Source organism: Lichenostomus cassidix, chromosome Z, assembly GCF_008360975.1.
Source record: "Lichenostomus cassidix isolate B80296 chromosome Z, HeHo_3.0, whole genome shotgun sequence".
Lineage (NCBI taxonomy): Eukaryota > Metazoa > Chordata > Aves > Passeriformes > Meliphagidae > Lichenostomus > Lichenostomus cassidix.
Window position 1 is genome coordinate 26,515,449 of NC_139511.1, and position 13,601 is coordinate 26,529,049.

Here is a 13,601-nt window from a genome sequence, read left to right on the forward strand (position 1 = left end):
TATGGAGGTGATAACACTGATTCTGCAAAGTTATGATTCCGCAAAGAGATGGTGGAGGCAATGACCTCAAGGCAGAACCATTCAGATTCTCCCCCAGATGTTGAAAATGCACATACAAACTGTGTATTCTGTGAACTGCATTTAACGAAAGATAACAATTAAAACTGCAGTATTTTTGTTTGCAGTTCATGCAGTAGAAGAGAAACTGCAAAAGGAGTTATCATCCTAGGTCACTTATTTTCTTGCTGTAAGTAATCATCCTAAATTATTACAGATGGCTCCATAATAGACTGCTGATAGGTATACTTTTACCTTTTTACTTTTACTTGAAATAATCTTATATTAGTTTTCAAGTGGATGTATATTTGGAGTCTAATAATTTTTTTTCCTTAATTTTGTCAAAAAGAAAATCTTTTTGTTGTTGTCACCACTAGACCAGTTTGTGAAGTAAAAGCATAATTAACAGAAGCCACAAAGTAAATGTTATATAAATTATTGATGAATTAAGACCTCACAAAATTGAAATGGTAAATACATCTCTTTTTTTTATTATTTCGGTGGTGAATTAGCACTCATAGTGTCTTAAACTGGAACTGCATTTCATCTGGTTTGAAATAATGAGCATTTGAATAAAATTAGATTCATCAGATTTCAAATCATACTCATCAACAATTAGGAAGTGTTCATTGCTTTTGCAAATTTTCTTTCAAATGGAAGAAACAGGACATAAAATAATTTCTTATCACAATATCATGCCAAATAAAGGCATGTTAAATGTGTCTTCTAACGTCATCAAAGAGAGGTGGAGCCTACATACTCCTTCAAAGACAAAGTTCAACAATAGAATTTCAACATTGATTTTTATGCCGCATTTTTGTATAGACATAAAAAACCTTTCATCACCACAGCTGGATATGATATTATACTATATGCATAAATTTGATAATAATTATAACATCTAGGTTTTTCTAACAATAATTTGTTGAAAATATCCTTTTCTCTAAACCTTCAAAGGGACAGATTTTAAGTAAAAATGTACTTTACAAGGAAAGTCTTGGGAAGGCAGAGATAATAATCTACCCATGGACAAAAAACCCCAATAGCTGACAGAGCAATTACTTTGGATCACAAAAGAGACCTATTTTTTCAATAACAATCATGAACACTGTAGGGAAGCATCTTTTCCTCTTATCAGACTGCTGTGATATATATAAATGGGTTTGGGAGCAGGCAATTACCTCACACATATATAAAGTTATATTTTAACTGTGGACTTAAACATTACCCATTGTAATAACTGTGATAGCAAGTAAGTACCAAACAACTCTAGCTCATATTTTATGAAGTTTAAGTCAATTTCAAAGTGTTTTCAGGATTAGGGGTTAGGTTCCTTTATAATATAAATACTATTTTTATATTTTATTTTCCTCATTTTCATAGAATAATAGAATGTTTTGAGTTGGAAGGGGCCTTAAAAATTATTTAGTTTCAGCTCCCTTGACATGCACAGGGACACTTTTCACTAGACCAGATTTCTCAGAGTTCCATCCAACCTGGCCTTGAACATCTGCAGGGATGGGGCATCCACAACTTCTCTGGGCAACCTGTTCCAGTACCTCACCAATATCACAGTAAAAAATTTAGAACTATATCTGACCTTATTCTACACTCCTTCAGCTTAAAACCATTCCATGATGTTTTATCACTATAAGACGTTGTCACAAGTTCCTCTCTAGCTCTCTTGTAGAGCTTTTAGGTACTGAAAGCTGCTGTAAGGTAACAGTGGAGCCTTCTCCTCTCCAGGCTGAACAGCTGCAATTTTCTCAGGCTGTCTTTATAGAAGAGTTTCTAATGCTCTGAATATCATATATGTGTCTATATAATTTTTAAAGTCTTCTAGTAAACAAGCAGTATGACCCATAGGAATGCACTTAATTTGCAAAAAAAAGGATGATTTTTTCACATAAAGTCATTAATTCTATTTATTGCATTTAACTAGTCATTTCTGCCTCTACTTAGGAAAAAAATTGTATAAAACAAACCCGTGAAACTAAGTTTTGAGAGAGATTTGACAGGAATTTTATAAATACTAAATTTATTTTAATAATGTCCTTTCCACATAGTTTTAACCCATCTGTTGTCAAGCAGTAACAAATTTCAAGATCTCTACAAAATGGTACATATTGGTATTGAGACTTTTAAAAATTGCAATATACACTAGCCCTAAAAACATATGGCAGAAAAAAAAAATAGAAGTAATGATATTTTTATGAATCTTGAAAATGTTGCATCGTTTGTGGAGGAGACATGCTTTAAGAGTTAGTGAGTGAAATAAAAGTAAAAACATCAAATTACATTTTAGTTTAACTTTTGGATTTTAAGCCCATAGGCATCAAATTGCAATTAGGCCTAGTATTTAACAAAGGATAAATGTTGTTTCATTGCTTCCACTTTAAAATATTTTCAGAAAATTTGGATTTTTCATACTCTTTTTTACAGATCCCACTACAAGTCAAGGAAGATGATCTGTAGCAGAAGCAGATTTATGATCTGTAAAAAGGCCTCCAGTATTGTTTGAGTGATAATCAGAACAATTAATATCACATTTAAGTTGAGAAGTTTCTCACCTGATGTTTTTATGCCACATTTTTGGTGGAATTAGTGTTTATTTTTATGCTTGTGTTTGTACTATAGTACAACTTCTTCTTATAAGTACAGTCAAAACCACTCAGTGCTTGTGGGTCTACTCAGCTGCTGGAGCACAAAACCAGATGTTTGGGAGAGAAATCAGAGGAGCATCCTGCCAGATGATTAGCACTCTAATTAGACCTTGTACCTCTGCATGATGTGCAGGCACTTAACTTCTAAAATTTTATCACTTCTTTAGTTGGAAAAAAGTCTGGTGAGCAAATGCCATTGTAGGTTTCTATCTTAATAAACTAGGTGGTGGCAAACACTGGGACAATCAAATCAAATGAAGATATTTTGCTTATGCACGTCCTTTGGCTAGAAACAGGACCACCAACATTAAGTGCCTCTCCTAAAGTGCCTCTCCTAAAGCAGGCTTAGGTCTTGTACTAGATGTTTCCTGTTTCAGAGTTAAGGAATCCATCATATTGAGTAATTTCTGTTTGCAAAAGTAGTTAAAACGTGTCGTGTCCTCAGGTATTAACTGCTTCACTCCCTGCTTTCCCACACAAAAACAAGTGCACGAAACCACTGAATGAAACTGACAAGAATTATCTCATGATCTCAACAGGTGCATGTCTGGTTACTCACCAGTACTGTATACATTGGCAGGGGACTAAACATATGCAGAAAGCACTTCAGCTGGTACTGCTTCTGGTGCAAGACCATATGAAAATATTGCTCTGTTTGATGTGGCAGCTTCAGGAGCATTTCAAATACAGGACTCTCCTATGGTTCGTTTTGTTTCTTTTTGCAGCAATTTAAGAAATAAAACAGTGAATTATAGGAATAGCTTTGGTTGATGCACTACTTACAGTAAAAACAATTATACTTACTTACTGTCTGTTTAAACACTTCTGACTGAATTTACAAAGAGCAATGCATATCTTGAAGACTTCCATCTTTTTCAGCAAACATGCATCATGAAGATTAGACTAGAAAGGTAGTATTTTGGTAAATTTTGTTCCCCTCTTTTAATGAATTTGGTAACACTTCAGTCATGAACTTCTGATAATGGTCTTCTGGGAAAAAAGTTACCAAAAAAAAAAAAGGAAAAATTATTGTTCATGGTCTGATCAAGAGATCTTGTGTTTAATCACAAATTATTTAATTCTTGTTAGCTGTTACTGTTGGTCTCAGAAAATTTTTTTTTTAAACACAGTACTCAAAGAATTGATTGATATTATAAAACACATAGTTATACTTATTTAAGAAATATTTCTTTAAGAGATGTGTAGGGAATTCGGTTGAAACATACCAAGTCTTGAAACCCATTGATTAAGATCGGCCTTTTATAGTAGCTGGCTAACACCCTAACAATGACACACAGGTCCTTCTCTCTTTCTCAGACTTAACTTCCTCTTATACTTCTTTCTAATCCATCTCATTATAAACTCAGATTCAGAGTTCTTAGTTCACCACATCAGAATCTTGTATTTAGTAGCAACGTAGCCTGGCATCACCTGTTGCAACTATGTTCTAAAATAAATCTTTATTGCTCTACTAATTTAACAAAAATAAGCATAGAGACCTAAATAACTGCAAGGCTTGCCTTGCCGTTTGTTGATGCCTAATATGCATATATTCATCAGCAGTTAATACCTTTGGAGTTAGGTACAGTGTTAGTTCCCACTGCTTCAGCAAAGCAGAGGTCAGTATATCTGTTTTTGATGGGCAGTATATACCTTTAAAAGTTTACATAAATGTGGAATAATTAGCACACCTTTTTTTTTTCTTTTAATAACTCAAATGTTTGCTCTAGCATACAGTAAAGAAATATGACCAATCATCTAATGAACAGTCCCTCTGTTATGATACCAGTAAACTATTGTAAGTGTTCTCAGAGTCAGCTGTGTAGGAATGATGTGGATTTTTTGATAATCCTTCAGTCTTTACAATTTTACAAAGCATTTCTTGTATTAAAGTTACTTATCAAAAAATATTTTTAAGCTGACAAGCCATTAAAATGTGACAATTACATAATGTCACACTTTAAAATACTACCTTTATTTTCGATTCACTCCTGTAAGCGAACAGCATGACAAATTGCACCACCGTGACCTGACACAAAGTACGTAGGAGTCTCTGGGGTGTATTTCCATTATTCATCAAAGGTTTTGCACCTGTTTCTTAGATTCATTGTAAATGACAGCAAAGGTATGTTGATCATGCTTAAAATGTTTGATCTTGATAATACAAAAAAAACATTTTGCCCGAGAAAATCAGAATTGTATTCATTTTTGTTAACATATTAGTACTGTCTCTAGGTCTCATCACCATTTTATCTTGAAAAGTGGAATAAAAAGAAGGAAAAACTTTCCTAAGGGTAAGGCTTTAGAAGTTCTCAGCTTCTTCAGTAAAAGAGTAGACCTAATTTTGGCCATTGGTAGAAATGTAGTTCAATAAATGTTAAAATCTGCAGAAGCTGAAATAGCACTTGCAAATGCTGAACCTTAAAGGTTATGTTGCATCCAAAGAAATTCCTAGTTTTATTAAGAGGCACACATGTCCCATATTTCTTGAAACATATCAGAGCTAAGTGTATATTACCTTCTAATATTTAAAATACTACTTTAATAAAGTGTGTACAAAATTTGCTTGCAATGACCATGGGTAGGAAAAATGCCAAACTAGACACTCTCTCAAATGAAGGCACTAATGGTTATAATTTAGTCATGCTTTACATAGCCAAACAGTGTGAATTTCATGCCATATATTCATTTGTGTATCTGAATTTCTTCACCAGCTTTTGTCACTCTATAATGATTTTGTCTATGATTGCTACTAAGTTTTAAAAAAGATATTTCATCTGTAAAACCAGTGATGTAATTAAAGGCAATAATTTCAATTTATCCCTTTATGGCACATTAGCTCTTATATTATCCATCATATTTTATAAGTCAAAAAATGGAATGAAGGGAATTTATAACAGGTCCTGGTCTTCTACACAACTTGCAGTTAAACTCTTAATATCAAAATTAATTTCTGCGCAAATTTCAGAGTTTGAAGCTCTCCAGACACAAAGTACTTGAAGATACAGAAGTACCTGGATTATCCATGTCACCTGAAGTGGCTTATAAAGGCCTCTGTTGAGAAAATCTGCACAGGTGAGCTATATATTTTTGACACATTCAAATCAGATGCCACCCTTTCCTTTAGTGTAGAATTTAGCAAATCAGAAGTACAAAAAAAATCAATAAAACATATGGATTTGTTTTCATTGAAGATCAATTAAGAAAATAGGCAGAAAAAGGGGAAGAGCACATCTGACAAAAATATTTACCATAGCAAATGTAAATTTTAAAAAAAAGAAAAAAATTGTTATATCTTTGCAAAGTTAAGATATGTCAAAAAAGGCCATTATGGAAAATGATTGGGTTGAAATATTTGGAATATTTAGAAACCTCTAGCCATTGCATACAACAATATATTTCAACTGAGTTCTATTATTTAACTATGTTAAATTATTGTTGTGAACAACCTTGTATTGTTATGCTTCTAAACCTGACCTAACTTCTTTCCAGAAGAGAAATTTATTAAGCAGCCATTCTCATTGCTCCTTCAACTCATCCTGCCACTTTCAGAAAAAGTCAATCAGTTTGTTCAGTTCCTTTTAAATTTTCCTATTCCACAGAAAATATTTTTATTTTTATTTAATATTGCCCAAGAAGCTGTGGTGGAACCCTTCACTAAACCACCTTGTAATTTCTAATTTTTTTTTCCCATTGATAATTAAACATTGAAAGGAAGTGCAGGAAGAAGCACAACTGCCAAAAGGTTTATTTCTTCACTAGCAGCAGTTGAAGGTGTATCATAATGGTCTGTGCCAGCAATAGCAGAACCAGAAATAAAAATTTCTTCACACTGTGAGGTTCAAATCTCTTTTCCTTATTGTCCTCCACCCCTGGCACATTGTTCTTTCCCTTGCTGCAAAATTATGGTGGGTCTAAATGTTCTGCTAAAAAATTAAGAATTTTCCAAAAGCTATTACAAGTGAAATTTGCTACCCATCCAATTTTTCTTTTCCTGCAGTCTAGGAGTATCTCCGTGATGTGTGGAAAGTTGCTTCATCTAACTTTGAATTAATCTGTTCTGCCTCTGGCAATAGCCCTGAAGTCTGTAATGGAATATTAAAAAAATCTGAGATTATAAGCTCTGTAGTTTACCCTAAGGTCCTTTCTATGGTGTCTCTGCTTCTATCACAACCATAAGCAGCTACTGAGTACATCTGCCAGAATACTGAAAAGATGAACCCTCCATCAATATTTGTGAAGCAAAAGCATATAGATCAGATGGGCCAAACTGTTCAGAAAAAAAAATCTCCATAAACCAGTCCCCCAAATCCCAGTGTTTTAACCTAAGATTCTTTATTTTCATTACATGTTGTGTCATCACAAGGTTGAAGTTAACTAGAACTTCACCGATAAGCTGTGCTGGTTCTTTGTGTAGCAGCTCACACTTCCATAACTAAACTGTTTTTTATTATGCCGATTGATAGATGTGGATATATTGACACAGATTGAAATAAACAAATTGTGAAGAAGTAATGAATGGAAATTCCACAGGCTGACATAAAATGTGGAGTGGTCAGGGGACATAGTTTTCTGATCAGAGTGTCTGCATAGACAGATATTTTTCCCCAAACAGCTTGGGGCTGCTGTCCCAAGGTGATAAACATATGAGGAAGGAATGCAGGATGAAAAGTTAGATGGTGGTGGTTCATTAAAATTATGGAGAAAGGGGGTAAGGAAAAACCCCAGAAATAGTCAGTTCATAATTTGCTAACTTTACGTAAGGAGATGTGAAATGTATCTGAAAATCAGTGATGCACAAAGAGGATAGATGAGTAATTTCTTGGCCTTTTTGGTCAGGAATATTCTACAGGACAGTGTAGGATGGTGTGGTGTTTCTTCAGTCCCGATTTCTTCTATCCATTTTGTAAGATTGCCACAAATGACCTGTACAGATTTCATCTAGCAAAAGGCACAGTTTAGGGTGACATACAGTAACTGCAGAAGCAAAAGGTCTGGAGAAGAAAATGAGTCTGTATGTCAGATCTCAAATTATGAGCAAAGGTTTCCTTTCAATATGGACTGATTTGTTAGTCTTCAGAGCTCATCCCCCTCTTCTGTTTGCATGGATGAGTTTTTAAAAATGTGCTAAGTTCACAGCTGTCAGTCTGCTTTATTAACTCAATCACAGTACTACGTCCATCAAGGGCCTCTTGTAGCTTAAAATATTTTTTCCCCCTCCCTATTGTATTTTTAATTTCTTCACTGCAAGAATTGAAGGCCTCTCTTCTCCCAGTAATAACACATTAGTCTCAATCTTGGATTGTCCCCAAATGTTTATAACTTATTTTCCTTTCTCCCCAGTATTTCTTAAAGCCTTCTGGTGCAGTTAGAGCTTTGCCATCTGCCACCTTCCTGACATTGCAGTAGGGAGCAACTGCTCTGAGTGATGTTTTCTGAACCGTGATGAAAAGTGTCTGTGTTCCCATTTCTCGTTGTGTTACTCTAACATACTGCATTTTTTTCTTCTGATCTATTACTGCCTGTGCTCAGTCGCTGAATGTGGTATCTTTCAGGCAAAACACTTACACTTTAAGTATACTCATCTCGTTTTTCCTTCCCCACTAATTCCACCCATCTTCCTCTTTCCCCTAACACTCACTAATAACTCATTTCATTCCTACCTGCACCTTCCACTCTCTGTGGTTTATTTATAATGTTTCTCACAATGTCCAGGATCACATCTCTTACTCCGGGCCATTGCTTATTAGCATTTATGCTTTAGAGTTGTGGAAGATGAGTGTCTATGACCTAGTAGCTCTGAAGGGTTATTAACTGTCTCTGCATCAGTATAGAAAGAGTTTCTGCTCTGTACCAACTTTTGGTTGAAAATTCAGGGAAATGTGGTGGGAATGGGTGACATTTATAGGTAGCGTTAACGAGGGAAGATTCAAAATCATTGTGTCTTCCTTGGTAATTAAAGCCTGTGATTTCTTATATCTCGTAAAGGAAAAGATAGGGTTACATTTTGACTCATCTTCCTGCTGGAGTCTGAACTTCATTTCCTTGAATTTGTTGGGAATTGCAGCTAAGAGGAGCTCAGGCTGGACAACAGCCTCAGATTAAGAGCTTCAAATAATCTGCCCAGAATAACACTAATTTCTACACCAATTTGTTGCAATAAAGGGGTCTCTTGGAATCCATCCTGGCTGATCTAACTCTGTCCTCTTCATTCTGACACGTGCTTGTGTTAAGGTTAGCCTGTCAGTCCGTTGCAACCTGAGATGGTCTCTGCACTCCAGGCTTTTGCTGTGACTGGGAAATCCTAAATCTGGTTTGTGAAACCGTCACTCACATGCATGTGAATGTGAGAAAGATGACCTACATGTAGACTCACTGTCCCACCTGAAAGACAAAAGTAAGAATTCTCCTGCTGCAGAGAATGGTTTAGTGCATACTCTGAAGTTTCCAGGAACTCATCTGCAAGGCTTTGCAAGAGATAACATTGCTCTGGGGTGATCACACTGACCTCATGGACCATATAGGATGGGGGGCAATGTAGGTTTAACCTTTCACTGATGTAATCCTTCTATATGCAAGTGTTGCTAGTAACCATGCAATAAACTCACACACCTTTTACAGAATTACTACTGGGGGCCAGGAAGGCATACTTGCAGTTTAAAAACTTAATTGTTTATAGCATCTTCTGATTTTCTCTCTGTGGAAAGTATTTCTGCATTGGTCAGAGGCTAAAGGAAAAGCACTTTTAAACTCGGAATGACAGTTTTGGCCATGTGGTTTAATCATTGCATTATGATTGATGTGAGAAAGGTTAAAAAACAAAGCACTATTTTATGCCTTTTCTCTTACTTAGGAAATTTTTTGTCCTCTCTGATTCCATCTAGTCTGGTTTATGGTTTATTATTTCAATTGGGCTTTAAATGTAAAGCAGTTGCATTATGAGACCAACAATAATGAGTGGACAACCCCTGAAATCTGAGCATACCCTGCAGTAGTCAGTCACCTTGTTGGCTTTCCTGGGTTGTAAGAAGAATGACAAATTTTGCTATATCTCCATGGTGTTCAGTGGGTAAGGTTCTGGTGTCATTCAGCAGCAACTTTAGAACAAGGAAAGCTTTTCATGAGAAAATTTTCCCTCTTTCCCTTAAAGCAGCAGATAGACATAATAAGAAATATATTCAAGGTATGTATTTATGAAATATATGATGATTTTCACAAAAAAAAAAAAACAAAAAGAAAGAAAGCTGCCTTTTGATCAACACTGTTTACTTGTGCTACAAAAATCTAAAATGCTGTCCCTAACAGGATTTTATTAGATATTTGAGAAATTTTATCCCTGCCATCATATCGAGGATTATAAATTTTTGAAAACTGTGTTTCTTGACCTTTGGAAATATTACCTCCTCAGCACTGTTTGCAAGCAGATTCTGTCCTAAAACTCTCTTAAACTAATAATTGACTGTAAAAGCTATAGGTGTGTCAGAAGCAAGCACAAGAGGTTTTACATGTATGCAGAAGGCCCTTACACTGTTTATAGACACTTCTGGTCAACTGAAACTGAAACTGGGAGGGTGTTCTTTTCCAAACTATAATGTAGGTATCTTCAGGTGACACTGCTGTGGTTAAAATTGTTTTGCAGAATATGACCTCTTAAGCTACACACTTATCTAGCAGAAGACCACAAAAATTGACTTTGGGCCTCCAGGCCTCTGTCAGGGACCAAAGATGCATAGAAGGCCCTGCCATACGTGGGCCTCTGTTGTGCACCTAAACAAGATATTGTAGGAGAAGACCCTTATTGTTATTTGGTAGGACTTTAACCTTCAGAGATGTAACTATTTATTGGTCACCTAGTGGGATTCATCCTGCAAGAGGGGAACAATACACAATAAGCCGTTGTTGGCATGGCGGTGTTACCATGGGCCCCTCTGACCTCATCTCAAGCTCTGGCCCTGGGTGAGATGAGGTTGAAATTGGCCACTCCTGAGGAGGGGATAAAAGGTGTGCTCCTGGGCTGCAGGGGATGAATGCCATGAGGCACACCATTTCCACTCAGGGGACACCCTGAAGGTGTACTGCCTTCCTGCTCCTCCAGCTCAGAAGCCATGCTCCATCTCCTTTTCCAGCTTGACAGCTTCTCCAGAATCCAGGGGTCAATGTGTACTCATTGCCAATGCAACTAATAAAATTAACGTGCTTTGCAATTCTGAGTGTGTCATGATTTTATTATGCATAGGCATCCTCCTGAACCTGTAACAATGCCATGACAAGCCAAATCTGACAGCACAAGCTTGAAATTTTAAAATCATCTAAAGTAGACATGGTGCTACAGTTTTCTTGAAAATATGTTCACCAGACCCAAGCCCCAAACAATGAGCTCTTCACTATTACATGTTCTCTCTCAGCAGAAGACAATTTTGGCTGGCTGTCGCTACTGCTTTTAGTCTACAAACAACTTGAAGTTGAGCTTTTGGGAAGCTTCTTAGTTTTACCAAAATTGCAAGTTTGGGTCTGCAGCACCAAAGAAGACTTTGGTACAGAAATGTCAGGAATAGGTGATCAGATTAATCTCAAGGCTGTGTGATCCATAACCTTAGCTCTTGTACTTTATAATCCACCAATTATGTGCCTGTCTTCAAGGCATTATACTATGAATATATTACTACCTACCATCAACAAGTCAAGTAATCTAAGCAATGACTAATGTCAAGGAATATTTTTCTGGGGTTTTTTGAGAATGGGGAGTATGTTTATGCTTATTTGATTTTACATCCAATTATGAGAGCACAAGTTTTTTATGTTTTTAATAACCTGATAATTCTAGATGCAGAATGATTAGACAAAATGTTATTGTTACCATGAACTTTTAAGCCTTTGCTTAGGTATTGTCCAAAAAATCTTTTTATCCTTAAAACAGAGGTGCCCACATTTGAACTGTGTGCTATCTTGAAAGAAAACCAGCAGGAGATTCCAAGTCAGAACTACAATTTAATAGGAAAATAAAATAAAGACAATAGTACAGAAACATTGACTGAAATTGACAAAGTCAGAATACGACCTGACACCCTGTTGGTCAGGATGGTGGTAGCAGTCCGATTAAATGGCTGCTGCAGCCCTGTTGGAGTGATGGATGTGGTTTTGTTGAAGTGGTGATCCTGTAGAATGGCCTGGTCCTTCTCTGGAGGTCTAGTAGTGGACCTCCAGAGAAGGTGGATTCCTCTGGGAATTTAGTGTTAGTGCTCCCGTGGTGTTCCAAGCCTAGTATTATATAGAGCTAAGAATATTCAATTCCTCCCCTCAGGGCAGGGATCTCACAATGAGATGATGTAATTCTGTGAGTCATTCTTGGAGACCTTGATAGCCCATTAGTGGAGATGGCGCCCCACAGAGTGCCTGCTGCTTCCATGGAGGGTGTTATCAGTGCTGAGTCACAGAGAATATAATGACTCCTGCCCCACCTGTTTTAACAGTTTATGTGGATGGTATTAGAATACATACTTTTGATTACATCTTATATTGTAAACAAAAAAAGCCTGCAAATGAGTTTTTCTGTAATAGGTTGGGGATTCTTTTCTAGTTATTAACAATGCTGTTTGTTTTTCTTATATTCCTGCCTTTGTGTTTGAAATTTTAATGTGTCCTGAGGCAGCCATGCTTTGCCACTCTATTAGCCAGGACTTGTAGTAGTACTAATAGTATTTATAGTATTATCGCCATAGGGAAAAAAAAGATTTTAAATCAGGAATAAAAAATAAATTTATCTGTGTATAAAATAAGATTTGAGTTACACAGATTTTGTATAATGGCCTTGTTTATTATACAACTTGGATTAAAAAAGACATCATATTTGATAGTGATGTTGATAGTGATATTTGATAGTGATAAGAAAGTTGATGCCTTGACAATTAAAAACAAATATCTAAAATAAGAGCACAGGAAAATAAAATATTTTCCTTCTTGTTGTTGCCTCAAAACAAAAACAGGCTTATGAAAGCCTTAATAGAACTGTGAAATGCAAGGGTGTTTGATTTGCTGTTGACAATCTGGTTTAGACAGATACTGCTGAGGCATAAAGTACCAGCCACCTTAACTGGAAAATGAAGATAGAGTGTTAAAATTTTAACTGAAAGAGAATGGAGTCTTGTGCTGTTATTGGCAGGTAAAGTCTTGGTTTTTCTTTTTTTCCTCCTCAGGAGGAGTCTCTGCTGTCTAATGGTATGATTGAGCTCATGTGTCACTCTTTTGTTTCACTGGGCAATACTTTGTTTCCGTTTTCCACTCTAAGTCATTCATTAGGAAGGAATCATCTTTGAGATCTCTAGCCCTCATTCAAACTTTGACTAAATTATACTCATTGGAAATAGTGCTTGCCTAAAGGCAGAATAAATGAGTACAAGAGCATCCTTGTTCTTAAATCTGAGGCAATTCAGTATAGTGCTGGAAAGGAAGAAATGTCCTTTCTTCCATTTTTTTACCTGAAATTGTCAAAATTTCCAAATCAAATCTTCTGGGAGAACCAAACTATTGTAATATATGATGATGGTGATGACGATGATAATAGTGGTTAAAAAATACTACCACTACTACTACTACTACCACCAATAACAATGATGATGATTAAGAAGAATTTTAGTATTAGTAGTAGTAATAGTGTCTTGGATTGATGTTATGATAATCCTTTATCCCCTATTGTTGGCTTATATGTCCAAGAAAGAAAAAAATGTGTAAAAATATGTGGTCCTCTCTTTAACTACACCCAGCCGCAGAGAGAAACGCGGGTTGTTTTGAAAACATTTTCCCCAAGCCTCGCTCCGGGGGAGGATTCGTCGCCCGGCAGAGACTGCGTGCTGGACGGGGGTCGGAGTGAGCTCTGTTCCCGTT

General features: G+C 36.1%; 1 long non-coding RNA gene across 2 annotated transcripts; it reads right to left on the bottom strand.

Moving 5' to 3' along the window:
* Positions 1 to 3,653: 3,653 nt before the first annotated feature.
* Positions 3,654 to 11,964, bottom strand: LOC146424561 (uncharacterized). Of its 2 annotated transcripts, none has more exons than XR_014846692.1 (3): positions 11,779 to 11,964; positions 9,724 to 9,863; positions 3,654 to 3,710 (listed from the first exon to the last, which is right to left on the bottom strand). It is a non-coding gene; the product is annotated as an uncharacterized LOC146424561 (long non-coding RNA). The 2 variants fall into 2 exon arrangements; XR_014846693.1 differs by lacking the exon at positions 11,779 to 11,964 and adding an exon at positions 10,382 to 10,822 and having other exon boundaries at positions 9,724 to 9,857.
* Positions 11,965 to 13,601: the final 1,637 nt, after the last annotated feature.